Source organism: Bos javanicus, chromosome 13 (genome assembly GCF_032452875.1).
Source record: "Bos javanicus breed banteng chromosome 13, ARS-OSU_banteng_1.0, whole genome shotgun sequence".
Classification (NCBI taxonomy): domain Eukaryota; kingdom Metazoa; phylum Chordata; class Mammalia; order Artiodactyla; family Bovidae; genus Bos; species Bos javanicus.
Window position 1 is genome coordinate 68,515,377 of NC_083880.1, and position 22,330 is coordinate 68,537,706.

The 22,330-nt window shown below is 44.2% G+C and overlaps 1 long non-coding RNA gene across 1 annotated transcript; it reads left to right on the plus strand.

Moving 5' to 3' along the window:
* The first annotated feature begins 1,467 nt into the window (after positions 1 to 1,467).
* On the plus strand, positions 1,468 to 21,018 carry LOC133258863 (uncharacterized). The gene is made up of 3 exons (XR_009740182.1): positions 1,468 to 1,586; positions 3,603 to 4,712; positions 19,312 to 21,018. It is a non-coding gene; the product is annotated as an uncharacterized LOC133258863 (long non-coding RNA).
* Positions 21,019 to 22,330: the final 1,312 nt, after the last annotated feature.

Below are 22,330 nucleotides of genomic sequence, written 5' to 3' on the forward strand. Positions count from 1 at the left end.
GGTAACTGTAAGTGTGTCAGCTACATCTATGAATATATTTCTATTTTGTAAATAAGTTCATTCGTATCATTTTTTTAGATTCCACATACGTCTTATCATGTAATATTTGTCTTTCTCTGTCTGGCTTATTTCACTTAGTATAATTTCTAAGTCCATTCATGTTGCTGCAAATGGCATTATTGTGTGACTGTTAATGGCTGAGTAATACAATGGACTAGTATTCATCTTGCTCTTTAACTTTTTAGGCCATATAGAATTTGTATTTCTTTTTTACATTTTTTTTAAAGTATTTGTTTATTTGGCTGATTCGGGTCTTAGTTGCATCATGTGGCGTTTTTTGTCATGTAGCACGAGCTCTCTAGCTGTGATATGTGGGCTCATAGTTGCGGGCTTACTAGCTCCAGCTCGGGCTTAGTCACTCCCTGGCACATGGGATCTTAGTTCGTCAACCAGGAATTGAACCCATGTCCTCTGCACTGCAAGATGGGTTAATAACCACCGGATCACCAGGGAAGTCCCCTAGAATTTATATTCTTCTATGTTAAAATTTAAGAAGAAAACTTATATCTTTCTAATTGTTTAGTCAATTGTTTAGACCTGTGGTTAAGATCGACTAATATGAAACCTCACTAGTTCTTTGAACAGTGGTACATCTGGCCCATCTCAACATGGCTCACCTTCTTTTTCTTCTTCCCTCCTGTCACTTTCATCCCTTCCTCCTGGATTGTCTTCATGCAAATTCCTGGGGCTTGTTCAGAAATGACACATGACTGCTGCAGTGGCTTCCCTCCACTCCCCACCCTCACCCCACACTTTCTGCCAGGAAAACCAGACATTGTTTAAGATCCAAGGAAGATGCCACCTCTGCTGTGTAGCCTATAGGTAATAACCTCCTCTTTGGGCTTTTCACACACAAGCCGTGGTCCAGTCATGATCATGTCTGTATCTTCAGCTTCTCTGGTAAAAGGCAGATGCTAGAATGGAGTCCCTTCAAAGAGCAAATGAATGACTGAACTTTAAGCAGAGCATCATGACTATAGAGTTAAGTTATAGCAGGAACGTTTCTTGGTTCTCTCCCCAGCTCTCATGACTGGTTTCTCCTCCTAGATTGTGCTGACTTCCAACAGGGAACTCACCCTTCTCCCATCCCCTCACTGTGCCTTTATGATGGGATTGATGGTCAGCCCAAAATATCTGATTGACTTAAGACAACCGGTCCATTCGGGCCATGGTGAAGACTTCAGGATCCAGCATGTATCCTCAGGTAAGCATCCTCAGCCCAAGGAGACATGTTCTGAGGTTGTAAGAAGACAGCCTCTTTTTTCAGAGGATGAAATCAGAAGGTCCCTTAGGTTGATGAAATCAAAAGCCACTCAGGTTATAGTTTATGTTATAGAAGTCTGAATAGTCTAAGACAGTTGCTTTGAATTCTGTGATGTCTGTATCCCTCCTTCCTCCCCCCAGCACACACTGGATGTGAATGAGGAAGAAGGTAAATCTCAGAAGCTGGTGGTGGCTCTAATCAGACCTGAAAAAGAGCTTTTCAGAAAATGTTGCCCACCCTGAAAAACCAAAGACAAAAATAGGTGAGACAGAACTCCATTCCTTAATATCACATTTAAATCCTGGGTCGTACTGCACTGGGAGTTATTGCCATTGTTGTTTAGTCACTAAGTTGTGTCCGACTCTTTTATGATCCCATGGGCTGTAGCCTGGAAGTGGATACCGTTAAACTGTTGAGTTGCATGGACCTTTGAATTCCCCCTTGTCATTTAAACTAGTTTGAGTTGAGGTTTATCATAATTTTAACCATCAAAAGTAATGGTCAATTATAGCTGCCAGGACTAAAGCTAACCATCACCAAACCACAGAAAGGAGCATTGCTAGACAGCTTTCTAGATACCACACCACTGTTCGCAAAGCAATTTCCCATATGTATATATTTTAGTTGCTTCTGTACATTAAATGTTTGTGTGTGTGTACTCAGTCACGTCCAACTCTTTGCAACCCCATGAGCCACTAGGCTCCTCCGTCCATGGAATTTTCCAAGCAAGAATACTGGAATGGGTTGCCATTTCCTACTCCAGAGTAGCTTCCTGACCTAGAAATCAAACCTGTGTCTCTTGCATCTTCTGCATTGACAGGCAGATTCTTTACCACTACGCCACCGAGGAAGCCCATACATCAAATGTTTGTGTCCCCCAAGATTTATAAGTTGAAACCTAAATTCCAAGGTGATGATATCAGAAAGTGGGGTCTTTGGAGGTTACTAGGTCATGAGGGTGGATCCCTCATGAATAGGATTAGTGTCCTTTTAAAAGAGACCCCACAGAGCTTCCTGTGCCACCCATGGAAGGATGAAATGAGAAGGCACTGTTGACAGATCCGAAAGTGGGCTCTTACCAGACACTGAGTCTTGGACTTCCCAACCTCCAGAAATGTGAGAAAAATGTTTTGCTGTGTAAAAGCCACCCAGGTTATAGTTTACATTGCAGTGGCCCAGTGGCTCAGCAGTAAAGAATCTGCCTGCAATGCAGGAGATGGGGGTTTGATCCCTGGCTCAGGAAGATCGCCTGGAGGAGGGCATGAAAACCCACTCCAGTATTCTTGCCTGGGGAATTCCATGGACAGAGGATCCTGGAGGGCTACTGTCCATAGGGTCACAAAGAGTCAGGCATGACTGAGGCAACTGAGCACACACACTCTGAATATTTTCACGGTTGCTTTGGATTCTGTGACAGTTTCATGCCCAGTTTCATGGCACAGAGTAGCCTTCATGGCACAGAGTAGCCTTCAGTAAACAACAATTTCCATAACTTCACTTTTTACCCAAGACCCTTCAAGCATAACAATGAACAATTTGAATTAGAATAATAAAATAACCACATATAAGCATGAACTGTTATCTGCAACTTTAAAGAATTCATGGAGTTTAAGATGGCATCAGGGACTTCCCTGGTAGTCCAGTGGCTCAGAGTCTGCACTCCTGATGCACAGGCTCTGGGTTTGAGGTCTGATGGGGGAACTAGATCCCACATGCCACAACTAAGACCAGCACAGCCAAATAAATAAAATAAAATAAATTATTAGATGGAGAATATTTTTTTTTAAAGTTGAATCATTTGCCAGCTGGATGAAAAAGTGAAACCCCAAGTGATGCTTTTTGGACAAATATATATAGTCACAAGCCTGGGAGATAGAGCGTGGTACGGAGGACACACAGTCACCTCTCACAATAGTGGGCCAGCCTGCGCCCAACCTGGGGAGATAGTGCTGGGAGGTCAGGGGAGATAGTGCTGGAAATTCAGGCATTGGACCTGGCCTTGTGGGCCTTATATTCCAGTGGAGAAACCAAACAATGAAGCTAAATATAGTAACTTAACTTGTACTTCCCTGGTGGCTCAGATGGTAAAGAATCTTCCTGCAATGCAGGAGACCCAAGTTCCATCCCTGGGTGGAGTAGATCCCCTGGAGAAAAGAATGGCTACCCACTCCAATATTCTTGCCTGGAGAATTCCATGGACAGAGGAGCCTGGCGGGCTACAGTCCATGGGGTCACAGAGAGTTCAGACACAACTGAGCGACGAACACTTTCACTTTAGGGATACTTCAGCAGAGGTGATCTTGGGAGGCCTCTCAAGATGGATGGCTTGTCAGTTGAGACATAAGGTGTGAGAAAGACTCAGCCAGGCAGAGGACAGGAGATGGAAGCGTGCCAGCACCTGGGCCAACATGCACAAAGGCTTCAGCTGTGCCACAGAAGAAAGAGATGCCCAGAAGACCAGTGGCCTCTGCAGAGGATGGACACGGCCGTTTACAACTTGCGAGAGCTGGGATGTGGTTATGGAGAGAGGCTTGTGAAAGATCAAAGGTGGGGTCCCCCAAGGACAGGGGTGTAGCTGGGACTGACGAATGCCTTTAAACCTGTGCCAACAGTGACCACAGAGAGGGCTGAGGCCACTGACACCAGCATGACCCAGGCCTGGCAGATACGGACATTCCTTGACTGTGTGGTTCCGACAGTGCTGGGGCTATTCATCAGGAGTGAGAGTTATTAGTGACCACACTCCGGGGAGGGAAGAGCCCACATGTGCAGATTGTGAGAGGATGTAAGGAAAGTGGGAGAACCAGGGAGTGGACACCACATCACAGTGTTAGGCTTCCAGGGTCGAGGGTGGGGGGCCCTCTGGTTCAGAGGCATGGGGTTAAACCACGGCTGCTTCAATCTCCGGATCCACTGTTGTTCCTGGAAGAGGATGTGTTGGGATAGTGGGGCAGGGGACTAGGGGTTAGGGTCATTTCTGGTTGTGAGAACTTCACCTGCCTCCTCTAAGAGATGCAGACTGTGTGTAGGAGGTGCCACCTCGGTTTGGGGATGATACTGCTCCACAGGGAATTGAGTATCTTTCAATTAAATTAATACTTTGCAAGAAGTTACTCTGTTCCAGGCATCGCAGCAAACATTGCCTCTATATTGAGTGATCACGTACTGTGTCATTAAACCTGAGACCTTTTTCTTTCTATTTTTGGCCATGCCACCAGCGGAATCTTAGTTTCCTGACCAGGGATTGAACCCATGCCTCCTGCAGTGGAAATGTGGAGTATTAACCACTGGACTGCCAGTTAAGTCCCAAACCTGAGATTTTTAAGAATGATGGGAGTGGAATCAATGCCAACCCCACTGGAGTGCTGAGACACCTGGCATTAACTGGGTAAGCTGGGGTGAATGGTGGCCTTGCCTACCTCTCCATGCCCTTAGGGCAGTGGTTGTTGGCTGACTAATGTATGATAGGTGTCAAAAATTGTTCACTGTCATACTCTTCTTTAAGATGTGAGCAAATGTCAGAACTGGAGAGTCAAGAATAACCCCAGGGGCCTAGATTTAGATACTCCTTGATTCAAATTCCGCCACCACTGTTTGCTCTGAGTTGTTTTCCCTCTCTGAGCCTCAGTTTGCCCATGTGTAAAATGGGATATTGATGATGATACCTGCTCTGCCAAGCATTATGAGTTTGAAATGAAATAATGTGTACAAATGAGTTAGCCTGGTGCCTGGTACATAATTGTTGTTTAGTTGCTTAGTTGTGTCCGACTCTTCTGTGACCCATGGACTGTAGCCCACCAGGCTCCTCTGTCCATGGGATTTCCCAGTTAAGAATACTGGAGTGGGTTTCCATTTCCTTCTCCAGTGATCTTCCTGATGCAGGAATCAAACCTGTGTCTCTTGCACAGCAGGCAAATTCTTTACTGCTTAGCCACCAGGGAAGCCCTGGTAAATAATAAGTAGCAATAGATGTTAGTTTATAGGATTAATTCTCAAGGATGAAGAGAGACCAATGGAAAGTTGCATCAAGACTTTGTTAAACACACCTTCAACAGAACCACGTCACCTATCCCCAGGGCCTGGTTGATACTCTCTTTACAAGGGACACACACACCACTCCCCAGAGCATTTCTTTCTCTGTTTCCCAGAAGAGAATGTCCTGATCCACATTCCCTCCTTGGAGGCTGAGTGGAGAAGGCAAGGGAAAATCCATGGTCATTGGCCCAACAGCACACAAGCTGCAATTCAGTCTTTCCAGGGAACCACTCGGAATTACTCACCACCAAGTGACAGATGAGAAGAACTTAGTAATTTGAAGGGCTAGGGAAAGAACACATAGTCTAAGATGTTCCCATCACTTGTTTGGAACTACTGAGCACTGCTCATTTCAGCATTGAGCGGATTGTGCTGTTCTGAGCTGGGGTTGGTGATTCTAGGGAAGTCCTAAGATTAACCCAGAGGCTGAGACTGAAATTCAGGGATTCACACCTTAGCCAGGGTTCAGATCATGTTCCTTGGCTTCTGAGCTTTTTCAGCACCTATACAACCTTTCCCTGTCTTCAATACTTGGCATAGTTTCCTGTCTTCAATACTTGGCATAGCTTTGGTTTTTATTTTCTGTCTTTACACCTTAGCATGGTTTTTGTTTCTTGGTCCAACCACAGAATGGGATAAATGTGACAAGAGAGCTAGGCAGGAGATACATGAAACATTGGGAGGGGTACAAGATGCTTTCCCGGTATCAGCAGTGAGTGCATGCTAAGTCGCTTCAGTCGTGTCCAACTCTGTGCAACCCCATGGACTGTATTCCCCCAGGTGCCTCTGTCCATGGGATTCTCCAGGCAAGACTACTGGAGTGGGTTGCCATGCCCTCCTCCAGAAGATCTTCCCTACTCAGGAACTGAACCCAGGTCTCTTACAGTGTCCTGCATTGGCAAGAGGGTTCTTTACCTCTAGTGCTACCTGGGAAGCCCCACCAGCATATTAGGAGAAGTTAAACAGAAAAGAGGCGACATGCATATAGGACTTTGGAGGGTGAGTATGAGCAGGGAGTTTAAGGAAGAGAGGGAAGGAGGGGCATTAACACTGGAGGAACAATGTGAACACACGTATGGAGACAAGGTGTGCCTGGCAGATAGACCAGTGTGCATATATGGGCGACATACTCAGCTGCTCAGTCATGCTCAACTTTTTGTGACCCTAAGGACTGTAGCCCACCAGGCTCCTCCATCCTTGTAGAGGTAGATGGCAAGTGCCAATTTGTAGGTGACAGTATCTTGGTCTTTCTTTAAAATGGTCTCTCTTAAAAGATGGGCTGGGAGAAACATTTCCAAGCTAAGGGCTAGGGATCTGGCAAGTGCTTCAAATGTGTCTGGCATATGCAGCCCCAACTAAGAGCTTTTGCGAAAAGCCTGCTGCAAGATCAAGATCACACTCTCTCTCCACTTATATTAACTCACTAGGGTGTGAGGACTCTCTTCTGAATGAGAAGAGACAGGAAACATCCTCTGGAGCATGACAAAAGCCTGACAAAAGCCTGTTAGCAGCAAGGCATTAGGATTCATGACTCAAGCCCCGTAGTTCTACAAAAGCAATTCTAAACTCTCCAAAGCAATTAGGCATCATATGATATCATCCGAATAAAATAAATATAAATCCCGGATTAATATGAAGGCATAAACAACTGCTGACAGCCTATGAATTGTATTAGGAATGCTTTGGTAAACTCCCAGTTTTCCGTACTTCCTTCGTCCTCTTGACAATAGCTGTTGAGACTCAGCACAGAGTGGGGATGCAGGTGCTAAGTGTCTTGGTGGCAGCGGGGAGTAAGGAGAGTTGGAAATTTAAAATAAAGAAAAAAAAAAACAGGAAGAGCAGGAAAAGTGAGTGGATGAATCATGGTTTTAAGGCAGTGGAGAAGGGGCCCTACAAGTGTACCTCTAGAGCCCTCCTTTTGTGAAAGGAGATGGCTGTCAACAATTTTATGACTTTGCTCTTCATGCTTTCCCTCTTGTTTCTCCCAGAAACGTTCCCTGAACATCCTTGGACTAAAGGGCCACGATCTTGTGTAACTTAACAGACCAGTGTAGAAGATAGTTGGACAGTTGAAGTTCACTGATACTGTTGCTATATAATGAACATTTTTTTATGAAAAATTAAATGTGTGCCCAGGGAGGTGGGGAGAGCTCTCAACTCTGTTGCATTGACTCACAGAACGGGCGTGGTTAAGCGCACTGAATTGCGACCTCCCCCCCTCAATTCATATACTGACATCCCAAACCCCAGTGCTGTACCTCACAAAGTGACCTATTTGGAAACAGGATCATTGCAGAGATAATCAGTTAAGTTAAAATGAGGTCATTAGGATGGGCCCTAATGCAATGCGGCTGAAGTCCTTATATAAAGGGGGAAATTTGGACACAGTGACATATATGTGGGGAGAACACCATGCGAAGATTAAGGCAGAGATCGAAGCGATGCTTCTAAAAGTCAAGGGATGCCAAACATGGCCAGCAAACCACCAGAGGCTAAGGGAGGGAGATGGATAGACTCTGCAGTTACTCCTGGAATGGAACGGCCAGTGTTAGCACAGGAGAGTGTGGGTCCCGTCTGTTCCTGTTATTCCCACGCTCCTCTGCCTTTCAACCTCACCCGTCCATCATAGTTTGGAACTGCGGGTTGTCCAAATTCTCTCTAACCTCAGTTATATATTTTGGCTCTTAGAAACAAGTGTAGGATGTGTTGAGAAGACAGAAATGGTAACTAGAAGGTGGAAAAAGAGTAAGCAGCAGCCAGGCCCCTGACCTTGACTTGCCCCAACTCTGAACTGCTCTTTCTTACAACAGTTGGATTTCTCCAGAAATCGCATTGTGGTGGGAACCAGACGGGGGCAGCCTTGTAGCAAAATGCCCAGAGTTCAGTGCATTCACTTCTCTCCCTGGCAACTTAGAAGGCAGCTAATTTATACTCTACTGCCTATTAGTTTTGGGGGAAAAATACAGCTAACAATAAGGAAAGAATGCCATCTCTTTCTTCAACTTAAACATGCCTGCTTCAGCGGTGAGCAGTTGATCCCTAAGCTTGCTGTTTTCAGGCTATAAAAGCTGTTTATTTCCCTCTATAAAAGAACATTTGAACTTATATAGCTATCTGAGTTGAAATGTTTGGGAGGAAAGAAAAACTCAATGGGAATTAGCGAAGCGAAGCTGTAACCTGATCGGTGAGGGCTTGCAGGGTTTGCATAGAAACTTCCTTCATTGAGAACCCCTCCTCCCTGCCCCCTAAGCACCCAGAGCAGCCCCCGTGCACAGGAAATGTGCCAGCCGAGCAGAGGAAATGTGCCAGCTGAGCAGGACTCCAACATCAAGCCTTCATCCCCTGCAAAGCTATTCCAGTCAATCATTTCTTGTGTGCTGTTGTGATCCACATTCACTGGTGACCCTTTGGCTCTTAAAAAGCTGCAGCCACCCAAAGGAGGTGACGGTCGACAAACCTGTGTTATTTTTCTCCTAAAAGCTGTGAGTTTGTGCGAGTGTGCTAGGTACAAAGGTTCTTCCTGGTGTCCAGGGTGCCTCGGTTTTGCCAGCTCTGGGATTGTGAGGCCCTGAGGTTCTGACAGGTCAGCTAAGTAGCCATGATGCCTTCTCCTTGAGGAGTGCTCACCCCACTGGTCAGCCACCAGGATGCTGGCCTGGACATCTTACTGGAAAGTTCAAAGCATCATTGAGACTGGATGACCATGAACCAGTTTGTCCAGCACAATATTTTCTTGATGTTCTTTTAATGGCACCCCCTTCATGCTCCAGAATGTCCTGGTTTAGATCCTATATGATAAGATCCATCTATTTCAACAAGTCTGTTTATGCTTTTATGGATGCATTTTGTGCCCAACGTGGGAGGATATCAAAGCTTAGGGACTCAGATGAGTTTGAGTGAAGACTTCTTTTGTTTTTTTTTTTTTTTTGCTGGTGTTGTTGTTTAGTTGCTAAGTTGTGTCCACCTCTTTTATGACGCTATGGAATGGAGCCTGTCAGGCTCCTCTGTCCATGGGATTTCCCAGGCCAGAATACTGGAGTGGGTTGCCATTTCCTTCTCCGAGGAATCTCCCCGACCCAGGGATCAAACCCACATCTCCTGCAATGGCGGGTGGATTCTTTACCACTGAGCCACCAGGGAAGCCCTTGCCTTGGTTTAGGTCCTCATAAGAACGACAGAGTCAAGGAATTTGGTGTAAGTAGTGTATTTAGGAGGTGCAGAAAACACCTGTAGGGGAACGTGGAAGTGAGAAAAAGGGACAGCAGCCAAAAAAGGTAAGCTAGCAAACCACACTGTGGGCACCTGGAACTTAATTCCCCTAAGGGCGTGCTGGCAGACAATGAATGCCTCAGAATTCCTTCATGTGCGGGCGGGGGTGCGGAAGATGGCTCCCAGGGGTGTTATTTCTAGCCCTTCCTGTCTGCCTGAAGGAGGGCATGGCAGCCTTCAGCTGCTTTGGAAAAAAGCTACAAGCAAAGAGTTGCAGACACTGGTGTGTATTCTGAGCACACTGAAGGGATATAGCCCAGGACATGTGGGTAGGCACTGACACTACTTGCTACAGGAGGAAAAGATGAAATAGTGAAAGAAAACACCAAAGTTACACAGGACCCACATTTTTCCTGATGCTTCAGAATTTAGCTCTCCTTTAGCAGCTTCTTCATCATAGTGAAATTATTTTTAAGCACAATGTTTCATGTATTTCTCTCCTGCAGTGTCCGTAAAGCAGACCATGTTCATTTTCTTCACCATGTTCTTTCAATGTAGTGGGATAATAAATGCTCAGTGAGTTAATAAATGAATGGATTGTTTTATATACAGTTTCTTTTATATACTTTATCACTCTGTATTTTTGACTCTATGTATGAGGTATATATACATTATTATCTCCAGCTTGTGGGTAAGGAAACAAGAAGAAACTTTTCCCAATACCATGTTTCTAAGCAGTGCAAATCCAGGTTTGTCTAACTTCTAAACTCACCTTCTTCCAGCATAATCTTCCCATAAGGGGGAACTGTTGATACGTAAAGATCTTCCTGCTTCTTGTGGCCTCCTTTGCAGTGTGCCTTGTGAGTTACCCTTTGCAGTGTGCCTTGTGAGTTCCCCGCACCCTGTATGATCGACCAAGTACATCACCCGGTGATACATCTAGCTGCACTGGTCTCTAGGAAACGGAGTCGTCTGATTCCTCATGCGAGGGAGCACTTTTCTATGCAATATTTTCACTATGCTCGCCCAGTCACATCCAGGAGGTCCCGAATATCACTCTCTCTGACCAGTTACCAGCCATAAGTAGGGGAAAGGGGATAGAGACAATTAGCTTTCCCAAGACAGAGTTTCTTTACTCCCAAGTGCAACTTTATCCACTCAGGTGGGTGTACGATCACGTCACCTAGGCCCATTGGCTGAACATGACTCATGCCTTGCTCTGAGAGCCGGGTCTCAGATCCAATGTTAGACACAGTCTGTCCTGCAGGACCTGTAAAGAAACCAGGCACCTGCTAAGGCTATTTCATAGTCCCTTGAACTCCGGGAGTTGGTGATGGACAGGGAGGCCTGGCGTGCTGCGATTCATGGGGTCGCAAAGAGTCGAACACGACTGAGCGACTGATCTGATCTGATCTGATCCTGTTCTTCTGGCATCACAGTTCTGTCTGGGTCCTTGCCTTGCTCTCATGCACATCTTTCTCCAGTCTGACAGTTTTCTTCGCCCGATGTCCCATCCCCATGCATGAATTTGGTGAGTCAGTAACAGGTCATTGAGAACTTCCCTGGTGGTCCAGTGGCTCAGACTCCATGCTCCTAATACAGGGAAGCTGGGTTCCCTGGTGAGGGAACTAGATCCCACATAATGCAGCTAATGGTTTGCCTGCTGTAACTAAAGATCTTGCATACTGCAGTGAAGATGTACTGCAACTAAGATCCAGTGCAGCCAAAGAAATACATGAAAATAAATATTAAAAATAACACTAAAAAATAGGTCATCAGACTGATAGGAACTTGAGTGTGTATCATGCACCAGGACCGGGCCAAGGATTTCACACATGCCATCCTGTCTTCCACGATAGCAATTCGATGATACTGGCACCATCCCTATTTCATCCTCCGGTCTATCACCTACCACTCGTGCAGGCCATTTGCTTTGCAGTCAGATGCATTTCCTACCCTTCTCTCCACCTGCCCTGTAGTACAGGGAGCTACATTTCCAGGCTCTTTTGACAGCTAGCTCCTGCCAATGGAAGGACTTGGCAGGAGCTAGTAGGGCAGGACTAAGGCAGGTAAGGTAACGTTCTCCCTCTCTGCAGCTGGGGCTACATCTCTGGCAGCAACTGTACTCCTGTTGCAGCACCAGCTCCCCCTGCACAGTCTATCTTTTCATGGTCGCAGCAAGCCTGCCACAGTTCCACCGTCCACAAGCCTCCTGGACTTACTTCCTTTGGCCCTTAGTCATAGATAAGGCAGTGGCTCTCTACGATTGCTAATCTCTGGATTTTTCTCATCTTTTCTTTGCTGTTTTAACTCTTCTTATATTTTTAAAGCTAGTCCCCTGCATTAAATTCTCTCTATTGAAATACCTGGCCTGTGATTTTCTTTCCTGGCTACACATTGACTGATACGCTTATCTTCTTCTTGTCCTTTACACTCACACCTCTGTGTGTGTGTGGGGTGTGTGTGTGGGGGGTGTGTGTGTGTGTGTGTTTAATTTATTGAAAGCATCCTTTCCTGTAACTATTTGTTCCATTTATAGCATTAACTAGCAATCACTAACTATAACTAGTTATAAACATGCCTATTTGTTCCCTTCTCCTGGTTTACTGTCTGTCTTCTCTGGTAGCCTGTATGCTTTGTGAAGGCAGGCATCTTCCCTATTGTATTCATGCTGCTCTTCTAATACTCTAGATGATTGGCTCATGGATACTCATTCCAATAAATGAATGTTAAAAAAAAAAGAATCTTCATTTTACATATAAAGACATCCAGAGAGATGAATTGATTTTTCAAATAATTTGATTTTGTACTGCCAACAGGGCCAGGGCAGTACCTCCTTTATCTGCTTTTTTCCTATGGAGTTTCAATTTGTGACCCAGATTCCTCATGGTGAAAGCCAACCTCTTTAATCTTAGACCTTCCACTCATTATTTCCCCAGCACTGTGTGAACCCTTTATTAGGCTTTTGAGCCTTCCTTCCACAACATTCTGAGCTCTATTTCCCCTTATCACTCCCATCCCATGAATGGACCATCTTTCATTCCAGCCTTTATCATTGCCTCTGTGAAACTGTGTAGTGTCCGGGAGACCTGAGATATTCAGACACAGGCTCAAAACAGGTTGTATCCCAAAATGGCTAATTATCAGAATCTCTCAAACAGATTAAAAAAAAAAAGAAGAAGAAAACAGACTCCCAGGTTCAACCCCTAACCTACTTGCTTGGTGAAACCTGGAGGATCTATCTTTAAGGAGGTCCCTTGCATACTGTGAGTCAGCCAGGCTTCAGAACAACTCTCACTGCTACCACAGTAGAACCGACCAGAGGGAAATCGCTGGATGCAGGTAGATGCGGAAACAAAACGAAGGAAAAAACCGAGTTTTAGGTGACTGCTGGGAATGGGGCTGTCTGGTTCTCAAACATCATGATTTGCTGGAGCAGAAGGGAGAGACTGCCTGTGCTCATGGTTGTTGACTGATCATATCCCGGGACTGTTTCCTGTCCCCGGTGTCTATTCTTGCTTCCTCAGCGCTCTGTGCGGCAGAGTTCCTGACAGTAACCAGGAAACGCTAGAGTCTTGCCTAAGCTCCCTGTTACGGTTGTCAGGTAAAGTATAGACTATCCAGCTAGGCTTGAATTTCAGAAGAAAAAATGAGCAACAAATACTTTATATATAAAGCCTATGTATCTGTATCTATATACGTACAGATGGGCTTCCTTGTGGCTCAGATGGTAAAGAATCTGCCTGCAACGCAGGTGACCTGGGTTCAATTCCTGGGTCAGGAAGATACCCTGGAGAAGGGAATGGCAACCCACTCCAGTATTATTGCCTGGAGAATGCCATGGATAGAGGAGCCTGACAGTCCATAGGGTTACAAAGAGTCAGATACGACTGAGCGACTGACACTTTCACTTTCATACATATAGCTAGGGGACAGGGAAGTCTGGTGTACTGCAGTCCATGGGATCACAGTAAAACACAACTTCGTGACTTGATATGTGTGTGTGTGTGTGTGTGTGTGTGTGTAAAACATTTAGTCTGAAGTTCAAATTTAAATGGTTGACCTGTGTTTTTTGTTGTTATATACTTCTCTGCAATAATCTAGCACCAGGCTGCTGCTGCCGCTGCTAAGTAGCTTCAGTTGTGTCTGATTCTGTGTGACCCCATAGACAGCAGCCCACCAGGCTCCTCTATCCCTGGGATTCTGCAGGCAAGAATACTGGAGTGGGTTGCCATTTCCTTCTCCAATGCATGCATGCATGCTAAGTCGCTTCAGTCGTGTCCGACTCTGTGCGACCCTATGGTCAGTGGCCCACCAGGCTCCTCTGTCCACAGGATTCTCTAGGCAAGAACACTGGAATGGGTTGCCATTTCCTTCTCCACTAACATCAGGCAGGTTGAAGCATTAACCATGACCATGCTGCTGTCTAAGAGGATATTTTGAACTCTGTTTTTGCGTGTCACTCATGGAGCCAGTGATGAGGAGGAGGCCTTCTTCAGAAAACATGACCCCTGGAAGCCTTAGCACTCGTAGATTCTATTTTGTGCACTTTTATTTAGTATATATGGGTGTCTGTTCTAAGGGCCCCACGTCCACCCTCAAAGATCTTGGAGACAAATACTTAGTGCTCTGGAATGAACTGAGGGAGAAACTCCATCTATTTCAGAAGAGCAGGGTCAATTCAGCTAAACAAACTCAATTGCTTTAGGTGTCCAATTTGTCTTTTCCATTTTTGACGACTGAAAAAGACGCTTAATAAATTTGCTAAGGGCGTACGCCACCTAACTTTGCCTTTCTCATAAATATGTATCAAACATAGAACTTTTCGTGAGTGATGGGATTATTTTCTATTCTTGGAGAAGACTTTGTATTTGTCATTTATTTATTCACCCAACAAATCTTTTTGTGAGAGTGTATTATGTGCCACATGCTGTTCTAGGTGTTAGAGTTGTTGAAGTAAAAAAAAAAAAAAAGAAGAAGAAACAGATGTAGTCTTAAGGAATTTGTGCTGTGGAGAAAATAGAGAAAGAAGCTGGGGCAGAGTGGGCCTCTGGGGGAAGTAATGGGGAAACAGTTTTAAAGTATTGATTAGGGAAGATCTTACTGAAAAGTGACATTTAAGCAAAATTTAAAGAAAAACTTAGGATTCTAAAAAATCTTTAGTGAGTTTGTTTAATCTTCATTACTTTAGAATTTATACATTCACCTAAAAGGAAATACTTCAAATTCTATTATTTATCAAGTTACCGAATTTGTAAACCTGATACATTTAATGTAAATATCCACTTTCCCATGTGAAATGGACCAACTCAGGAACACACAGTGCATTACAGTTGTTTGTGATTGATGTTTGACCAGGCAGAATAGGCTTCAACATGCACGCTCTGGAGTGGGACCACCTGGTTTCAAATCCTGTCCCCATCACTTACTAATGATATTGCACATGACAAGTTGTTTTAGCTTTCTCTGCCTCAGTTTACTAATGTTAAATTGGAATAATGAAACTAGTTATTTCAGACTATGGTGAAGATTAAATATGCTAATATAAGATCCTCTCACATAAAATGTTGATAATAATGCACTGATAAGTTAAATGCTTCAGGAAAAAAAAATCCTACTATGTCGCATCTGCCAATTTCCTTGGTGTAAACATTTTCATCATGGTCAGTTTCAAGCTGATGTACATGAAAAGCTCTAGTGGTCTGGTGCCAGCAGGCTGTAATGTACTACATAAATGACTTCTAGAGCCGTAATGTCAATGAAAGTATTTATTTCTAGCACTGCACAGTCTGGAGAAAGCATCTTCATGTGCTCTTATTGGTGGCTGCAGACCATTTTCTCAGCTTGGTGCTTTGACGTTTGGGGTTGGATATGTGTATATAAATATATATATTTATTTACACACACACACACACATATACATACCGTGCTAGGTCACTTCAGTTGTGTCAGACTCTGTGTGACCCTTTGGACTGTAGCCCACCAGGCTTCTCTGTCCATAGGATTGTCCAGGCAAGAACACTGAAGTGGGTTGCCATGCCCTCCTCCAGGGGATCTTCCTGACTCCTGAGTCAGGGATCAAACCTGCATCTTTCATGTCTCCGGCATTGCCAGGAGACAGGTTCTTTACCATTAGAGCCACCTGGGAAGCATATATATATATATATATATATATATATATATATATATATATATATGTTTGTGGAGGGCTATTGTGTGCATTATAGAATGTTTAGCAGTATCTTTAACTTCTACCTATGAGACACTGGGAGCTACCCTCTGGCCTCATTTGTGAGAACCAAAAATATCTCCAGGTATTGCCAAATATCCCCTAACCAAGTGTTCCTGACTGAGAAGCATTGCTTTGGAGAAATATAAAGATAAGCTAGAAAAATATGTTTCTAGAGGAAATATCTTTAAAAGAATGCAAAATTAAGATACCCATGTAGCCGTAAATATAACAAAAAGAGGAATGGTTTTGGGTCACTACTGTTTAGACAAATCAAACCTGAGTCAACAATAAGAGAAAGGTAGGTTCACATGTCGTAGCTGGGAAGAAGCATGGCGAACTGACCAGAGTGCTTGGGGGAGACGGTTGTGTGAGGCCCACACTTGAATAGTCTATTGATATCAGAAAGGCCTCTGCTGCAGCCTAGATTCTGTACCTTATTAGCTGTGTGGTTCTGGGCAAATCACTTAACCACTCTGAGCCTCAGAGTTCTCATTAATGGAAAAACGATGAAGACTTACTTAAATGGGTTGTAAAAATAATAGTCAAATCTTATAAATATTTTTGAAAGAGGAAAGAAAAGGTCCTTGTTAGCTCTGGGTTTGGGGGATTAGCAGTTCTTGGGCGGAGACTGACGGAGACAGGAAGGTCAATGGGTGGGGTTGGCTGGGAAAGCCAGTTGATAAAGTGCCTGCCCCGTCACACATGGCTGCAGGTCGCTGCTTGGAAATGTGAGAACAAAATGGGACCCCGAGCTAATGACTTTCAGGTGTGCTGGCCTGGCTCTCTGGCCACTGGGGAATCATGTCAAGGCCAAGGCTAACGCTTCAGGACTGCCAAGGCAAACATCCAGGCCCAGGGTAAATCCACCAGAGCCTGGGCCCAGGGGCCTCCCACTAGACTGTGGTGGCTGGTGCCCACACCTGCCTACTGTAGACACAGCAGGCACTGCCCAACTGCCCCTGCTCCCAGAAAACTCAGGTTCTGTCACCTGCCCCACCCAGGAGTGGTGTCTTTGTTCTTCCCTTCTCACTCCTGACCTGGGCCCCAGGGAAAGCGCTGTTAGCTGGAGGCAGGCACATAGAGAATCTCTCTATCCTCCTTCCCTGAGACCCTTCCTCTATTCTTTACACCCTGCGTCCTGCTCCATTGCTCACCAGGATTTCCTGCTGTTCCCTTCTCCTTTTCATCAATCATCTATGAAGATGGACCCAATGCAAGCTCTATTCTCTCCAAGCTCTGCTCACGCAACACCCTCTGATGGGCTGCATGGCACACCGAATGTCACAGATGCAGCATTTAGGACTCCCAAGGGCATGACGGAAGATAGCCAGAAAGGTAGGCATGCACCTGGGCGGGTCAGTGCATGGATGTCTGTTGATACCGTGTAAATTCCACCTGACCCCAGGCTTGTAGGAGGATCTACTCTGACTCCATCAGTAAGACTATTGTGGAAACATTTTTGTTCTGGGTCCTACAGACGTGGGTCAGAATCTAAACTACACTGCTTATTTCTTGGCTGTGCAAGTGTGAATGTTTTTAACCTCTCTGTGTCTCAGTTTCCTCATATATTAAGCTGTCATGGTATATATTCTTTACATGATTATTCAGAGGATTTATATTACTTATTCAAACGCTTAACAAGCATTTATTGAGTAGATAAACACTACTACTTTGACATTTGGGGCTGGATATTTGTACATACATACTGTGCTAGGTCACTTCGGTTGTGTCAGACTCTGTGTGACCCTATGAAAGATATGAATACATCATTGTCCTTGATTTCCAGGGATCTGCATGCCGTGGCAAAGGTAAATGAGAAATTATAGAAAGGTGATACTTTCTATATGCATATATTTTATCTATATTGATTTGGCCAAACATTTCATTTGGGTTTTTTCCATAAGATGTTCCTGAAAAATCTTGTTCCCTAACTTTCTTCATTTCTGCCCCAATATCATTTTGTCACAGACAGCTCCCCAACCACCCTATATAAAGTAACACCACTCCCTTATGTTCTATCCCCCTTATCCTTCATTTTCTGCCTAGTTTGAAATATTATACTTTTCTTTCCCTTTCTATAATGTAATCTCTGCGAGAGCAGAGATGTTATTTTGTTCATGGCTGTAATTCCAGCACCTAGATCTATGTCTTAATTAAACATTTTGATAAATGTTTGTTGACTGCATGAATTAATGAATGAATGAATTAAGACTGAAGTGGGCAGAGGGTGAAAAATATAATTCTTCCTGGGAGAGTCACAGAGAAGAAAATGCTTGGAGTAATCTAATGGAGGCATAGGAGTTCTCTGTGTGATGCAGGAAAGAGCTGAGAGATGAGCATGTATGTGCAAAGGGCAGCTGGAAAGCCTTGGTTTGTCTCAAAAATTGCTGGTATTTTTGAGTACCTAGAAAAGTACTGAAAGGATCAGAGACACTGGCAGAAAATGTGTATGGAGAGCAGGCTGGAAACAAATGTCTTTTAATCCCTCTATGTTGGAAAAGCTAAAACTTCTCTATGAAGCTAATAATATTCAGATGATGACCTACTCAGTGAGGAAGTATTAGTTGCCCCTGGGGGCTCCCTCAGCATCAGAGCTCCCATTTTGGGGAAGGGAAATCCCAGGCCCATTTTGATGGGTGGCACAGTTTCATTACATTCACACAAAGGAAGGAAACTCACAAGATTTATTACGTACAGATCCCAGAACAAGGGTGCAATGAGCTGGAGGAGGGGCAGTCCTCTACGCCAGTTCAAAAGTGAACAGGAAATAGAGACGGGGTAGCAAGCACCTAGCACAGTGATCACCAACTTTTAGTGGGCTCAACGCTAAGTAGTTATTTTTAAACGTGTCCTGGGGAAAGCAAAGTGGGAATTGTAGGGGAAATCCTAAACTCAGGTCCTTACTAAATGGCCGGACTTGGTGCGAGCAGAGTTGTTATCCTGCAAAATGCCTGGGCAGCCACTCAGAATGGCTGTTTTCTCATCACACCCTTTTGGCAAGATTGGAATTGACATGGCACCTAGAATCTAATTTTAGTTTTAAAAAATAGCAAAGCACCAGATGCACAAAAAAATGTGCAGAATGCTTTCCCCAAATCATTTCCTCTCCCTACATCCAACTATGAGGGATGCACAGAAATCTCCAAGAGAATAGACTACTCTACTAACCCAGCTGATCCGTCAGGGCCCTGAATCCAGGTGATGGCATTATAACAGGCGAGACTTGGGGTAACTGGTGTTTGGATTTGATCACTCCATGGGCTGTGTACTTCAGTATCAGTGTGATACTCAAGGAAATGTTTCCCCTTTCTCAAAATTTAGCCAAGGCCAGCTGCCCTAGTCTAGCCATCATCTCTTTTTGAAAGTCTCCATTCCAAAATTGCTGTTCCCCAAAGTGTTGATGAATTTGACTTTAATTATCCCAGATCCAATTTCTCTCTGTCCTGGTTACAGTCAATAAACCAAAGCCTGTTTAAATGGTTGTTTTTTGTTTTTTTTTTTTTAACCACAGGGCGATCTTTTGCACAGACTTTTTATTGAAATAGTATCACTGCTTTGAAGAGGGACAGAGGTTCGTAGAGGAGGCTTGTGATAACTTCTCCCTGGCACTGCTGACAGTCAGAGGAAAGAGGAGGATGGATGCTGGACTACAGTGAGGAAGACTGAAAAACTGTGGAATCAGCAATGTTGATTCTTTCTCCAGTTCCTCACTTGGGTCCAGGATGTTAAAGAGATCATATTCTAAGAGAAATAGAAGAGTCATGGTGACTTCTATTGTTTTGAAATGGTATTTCAGAAATGAATGAGCACAATCACTCTGGTATGGAAATATGATGTGAGGTAGGGATATGTGTTTGTGGTTGTACTGTGGGTGACTGTAGTAACATATTGATTATGAATTTCAGGAAACAACCCCTTCGGTCATCTCACCTGTAAATAGCATTACAATTTACTCATGATTTGGAGACCTCCTCACCCATCACCCAGAGCAACTGTCCCTTGATTAGTCCCTATGCCTCAAAGCTCATCTGTGTCCAATCTATCCGAAGATTTCATCGGCAAGGGCTTTCTAATATAAAAATTGTACAACACACTCTCTTGCTCAAAAACTCCTTCAGGATAAGCCAATGTCCTATAGAATATTGCTCAAACTCCTAAGACAGTATTTGTATGTCTTCCCAAACAGCTTCTCTTTACCTCATCTTATGCTGTCCTTAGTCTCTCAGCCATGCCCGATGCTTTGCAACCCTAAGAACTGTAGTACACCAGGCTCCTCTGTCCATGGGAGTTTTTCAGGGAAGAATACTGGAGTGTGTTGTATTTTCCTCTTCCAGAGGACCTTCCTGACCCAGGGATCGAAGCTGAGTCTCCTGGGTCTCCTGCATTGCAGGTGGATTCTTTAACTGCTGAGACATTGGGAAAGCCCCTTACTTCACTTAATGGACCCCAACATTCTACATTTCAGCTAGAGGAGATCTCCAGGGCCTGCTGAATATTTTATCTTAAATGTTGAACATGTCTATTTGCCAAAGACCTAGTTACTTTGTTGAGAGGATGCCCCACAAATATTTTCTATTGAAAAAAGAAAATGGATTATGAAGGAAGTACACAAATACAAACATCTATTTATATTCTTTCCTTTTTTTCCTTTGCTTTCCTGTGGTTTCAACACTTTCAAGAAGACATAACTTCTCTGATGGGACCCAAGAGCAGGTCAGTCAAGGTTAGAGTGAGGGACATTGAAAGCGTGGATAAATCAAGTGTACTTCTCATGTCAAGGTCAGGTATTGTTAGAGACAGTAGCTCATATTGTATAATGAGAAGATTGCCCCATCTGTGGGAAATCATGAAAGGGCTAATCAAGAGACCCAGGCTGACTGTGAGTGAGAAAGACCTAGCCTGTCCCAGCTCAGGAGACAGGGAGGGTTTCTGGTGTTCTCACCCCCACAGAGCTGCTCCTGGAGTCACAGCCAGCCTCTAGGAACCTGCTCCTCCTTCAGAGAAGACTTTTGATGGCAACCTACTCTTGATCATGCCTGGTCCCCAGTATGTGTTGAGTCTCAGTAAAAATCCAGCCCAATTAACCAGCACCCTTGCACTGAAGCGAAAACGAAACTACCTTTTCAGAGAACCAGGACAACAATTGTAAATTGTCTGTTGATTTCAGAACTTTCCCTGCTAAATTTTTTTAAAATAAAAAACAATACTAATAATGAAACAGTCTGATGGAATGAGCTTCAAAGAAACAAACAAAAAAAGAACCCCCCACCCCCACCCTGCCCGAGCTCTAGAAGACAAAATAAACCTCTTATCTGGAGTGAATCTTTTGGAAAGTATTTGCCCTGTGTTGACATCAGCTTGGATCCTCGGGTTTCTGAGATGCACTAAGGTTCATTAGAGTCACTAGAATATGAAAATAACTGAGACCCACCCATGATTCTGAGGGGTTGCAAGATAAAGAGATGCCACCAAGACCAGCCCTGGATGCTGAGAGCTGCTCCCATCTTGTTCCACCTCAAGGGCTGGACACATCTCAGAATCCAGCTGCAATTGTCTAGATGCCTAGAAGGAAGCTAGAACTCTAAGAAACTGGCTGGGCCACTCCTTTGGAAACCAAGAACAGGAAGATCCAGCTATGGGTGTCTGGATAAAGTCAGGGTGTGAGTTCAAGTTTTCTCAATTTCAAATCATCATGTAGACAGGCCACACTGTGGTCTCACCCTTAATTCCACACTGTTTGTGTTTACTACGAGAGGCCACCCTGAGAGAAATCCTTCGCACTCTAAGTCGGTTCCACAAAACATACTGAATCCTGACTCTGGAGGCGGTGGCTCTATGCCTTTGATTGATTTTAATATGATATGAGGTACTGGAGGTCCTTCTTATTTGTTTTATTTATTTATTTTAATAGCCTAAATTCAACTCCACTAAGCAAATCAATTCAGCACCAACACTAAAATTTACAATATGCCCACCAATACTATGGCTCAACAAGATGCATTAAGAGGCTAGTTAAACACCAAATGCAGTATAAATCTCAGTCTTATAGGTGTGCTGAAAACGTAAATAGCTTCCAAAGAGCTTCGATCAATACCAAGATATATGTGCTGGCTCAAAGTGTGCAAATAATTTAAATTTTAAATCAGCTCTGCCTTAGGACCCCTCCCCCCTTGCCTGGGCTCTGCTATTTTGGTTAATGGCACCAAATTCTAGGATCTTAAACAATGGAATTTGAATTTCTATTAAGACGCCGAGAGGTCCTGGAATGGCATCAGGGTCTGTGTACTGATTGGAATCCAGAGATAGAAATGAGAAAGACCTGAAGAAGGGAGTCACAGGGGATGAGATAAAGGTGGGACAAGAGGGTATCATGGAAGGTAGAAACAGGGAGCAAAGAGAAAAAGGCAGGCAGCAGGTGGGACTGAGAAATCTGGAAGAGGTAGAAGGTGCCGGGTCATATTAAAAAAAAAATATCTTGGCGATGTTGCAATAGGGTTAGACTGGACTTGCTCTAGAAGACTGCGTATTCT